Source organism: Triticum urartu, chromosome 4A, assembly GCF_056163025.1.
Source record: "Triticum urartu cultivar PI428250 chromosome 4A, HENAU_Tu73, whole genome shotgun sequence".
Taxonomy (NCBI): Eukaryota; Viridiplantae; Streptophyta; class Magnoliopsida; order Poales; family Poaceae; genus Triticum; species Triticum urartu.
Genome location: NC_141876.1, coordinates 7660434 through 7663448, shown reverse-complemented (window position 1 = coordinate 7663448; position 3015 = coordinate 7660434). Strand labels below are relative to the sequence as shown.

Below are 3015 nucleotides of genomic sequence, written 5' to 3'. Positions count from 1 at the left end.
TATTAAAAAGAATAACGTACTATGAGATCAACTTATTTGATGTGGTCCCACCTTGCATTTGAATGTTGCACAACATTTAACTAATTCACTCGCCTACTACTCCTAGCCACTGAATTTTTCTTCTCTGCATTGGATAAGAATTACCCCTTTTTGAGGACAGGTAAGAATTAACTTTCCTGTGTATTCTGCACAACAACAAATCCTCTTCAAATAGCATGAATATGCTCTAATATTGTAGTACTATCTGGAATAAAGAGTATGTCATATGATACTGTTGGAAGCCTACCGTTGCTGGCTCAACTAGAGGACCGAGTCCCACGTAGTTCATGCACCGGACATGCCCTCCTTTTCTGTTACACGATGTGCATGGCCTTCTGTATAGCTGGGTCGTTATCAGCCTCTGTACCTGTATATTAATCCCTTCGTGGGCATCAATGAGAATCACCAGTGTATTCATTCTCCATCTTGGTAATCAGAGCTCTCTTTCCTGTCCCTGTCTCTCATGGACACTGGCGACAGCTCCGGCGGCCTTTCGAGCGGCGACCTGACGGGCGCCATCCCTCCCGCTCCTGCTCCGGTGCTCTCCTCTTCTGAACTCTCCACCCCCGTCCTCTCCGCCCCGCCAGCAACCGCCCCTAGCACCATGAGCTTGGTGACCCTGCCGTCGCCTCCCACCCTCCCTGACATAGCGTCGTCCTCTGCCACCACCACCCCCTCCATCCACATCCTCAACAACATCCACAACCTCATCCCCTTCAAGCTGGATGTCCAAACCGGCAGCTATTCGAAGTAGCATGAACTCTGGCGCTGCGTCCTCATCATGTACGCCATCGAGAGCCATGTCGACCATTACTCCGACCCACTGCTCCAAACTTCGGCGTGGCGCCACACCGATCTGACGCTCTTGCTTCTGCTCTACTCCACCATCGTCGACGGCCTGTACGAGGTCATCCGTGGCGCCGGCAACACCGCGCATCGCGTCTGGAGCCAACTCCACGAGTTCTTCCTCGCCAACCAACCCGCCCAGGCCGTGCACCTCAGCGCGGAATTCCGCGCCCTCACCCAGGGGGATCTCTGCATCGCCGAGTACTGCGGGCGCCTCAAAGCGCTCACGGACGCCCTGGCCGATGTCGACGAGCCCATCACCGATTGCACCCTGACGCTGCAGCTTCTCCGCGGCCTCTCTCGTCGGTACCAGGTGATCGCCACTGTCATCCAGATGCAGACTCCCTTCCCATCCTTCAACCAGGCCCGTTCCCGTCTTCTTCTGGAGGAAATCACCCAGGACGCCCGTGATCGCTCCGACGGATCTACCGCTCTCGCCATCGGCCACGGCGGCGGCCACGGCGGTGGTGGAGGCGGCCCTGGCGGCGGGGGCTCTGGCGGCTCCTCCGGCCCACCTCCCTCCTCTGGAGACCGCGGCAAGGCTCCCATGGAGCGCGGCAACAGCAGCGCGGGTGACCGCGGCCGCGGACACAACGGTGGACGCGGGCGTGGCCGCGAACGCGGGCGCGGCTAAACGGCGGACGCGGTTCGCCTGCTCTTCCTCCCGGCGGCCCCACTCCATGGATGGGCTACTTCGCGTCGTGGGGGACGCCCTTCCCGCCGCCGCGCGCTCCCTGGGTTCCACCCAACGCAGCCGGGGTCCTCGGGCCTCGCCCCGGTGCTGCCCAGCACGCCTACCCCGCGCTGTACGCCGGACCTGGCGTGCCACCCCAACCCTCTTGGGATCAGGCGGCGGTCTACTCCGCCATGAACCAGATGTCTCTCCAGCAGCCCGGCAGCGGCAACGGCGACTGGATCTTTGATTCCGGTGGCTCCTCCCACGTCATTGGTAATGTAGGTAACCTCGCCACTTCTCGTCCTGTCTCAAAACAACATGCTCCCATCATCGTTGGCGACGGCACTCGTCTGCCTGTAGTTGCCACCGGCACCGCCTCCATCCCCACATCCTCTCGCCCCTTGCTGCTTCATAACGTTCTCGTAGCACCTGATATTGTTCAAAACCTACTCTCTGTCCGTCAACTATCCACTGATAATAATGTATCCGTTGAGTTTGACCCCCTCGGCTTTTCTGTGAAGGATCTAGCCACACGGACCCCCCTCATGAGGCGCACTAGTTTCGGGCCTCTCTACCGCAGCGGCGCATCCAGCTCTTCGGCGTTCTACACCAACTCCGGCGACCTGTGGCATCGCCGTTTGGGGCACCCCGGCAGTGCCTCTCTTTCCCGTTTAGCACACCATTTTCTTCCCGATTGTAATAAACTCCCTGCCGCCTCTGGATCATGTGAGGCGTGCCAATTAGGGAAGCAGTCGCGTCTGCCTTTTTCTTCTTCTACTCTATTACTAGTTTTCCTTTTCAGCTTGTACACTGTGATCTTTGGACGTCTCCCGTCCCTAGTTGCTCTGGCTACAAATATTACTTAATAATAATGGATGATTTTTCCCACTTCGCATGGACTTTTCCCCTTCGTGCCAAATCCGAGGCCACTGACGTTCTCAAACGTTTCTTTCGCTTCGTACTCACACAATTCCATGTCTATATCCAGAGCGTCCAGTGCGATAACGGCGGCGAGTTTCTTAACATCTCTCTCCGCTCTTTTCTAGGTGAACATGGCACTGCCCTACGCCTCTCCTACCCGCACACATCACCACAAAACGGGAAAGCTGAGCGCGCCATTCGCTCCACAAACGACATACTTTGCACACTTCTTGTCCAAGCCAGCACGCCCCCAAAATTCTGGGTGGAAGCCCTTCATACTTCCACATACCTCCTCAATATACGACCCTCCCGAGCCATCAACCACAACACCCCATACTTCATGCTTTACGGTACTCACCCCAACTACGACCACATTCGCACATTTGGCTGTTTGTGCTACCCCAATCTCTACGCCACCACTCCCCACAAACTTTCCGCACGCTCCACACCCTGCGTTCTCCTCGGCCTACCCCTCGAGCACAAAGGATACCGGTGCCTCGACATCTCCACACGTAAAGTTATCACCTCCCGGC

At 57.1% G+C, this 3015-nt stretch overlaps 1 pseudogene; it reads left to right on the top strand.

Annotated features, from left to right (window-relative positions):
* Window positions 1-502: 502 nt before the first annotated feature.
* LOC147974336 (uncharacterized) lies at window positions 503-2377 on the top strand (annotated as a pseudogene).
* The last annotated feature ends 638 nt before the right edge of the window (window positions 2378-3015 follow it).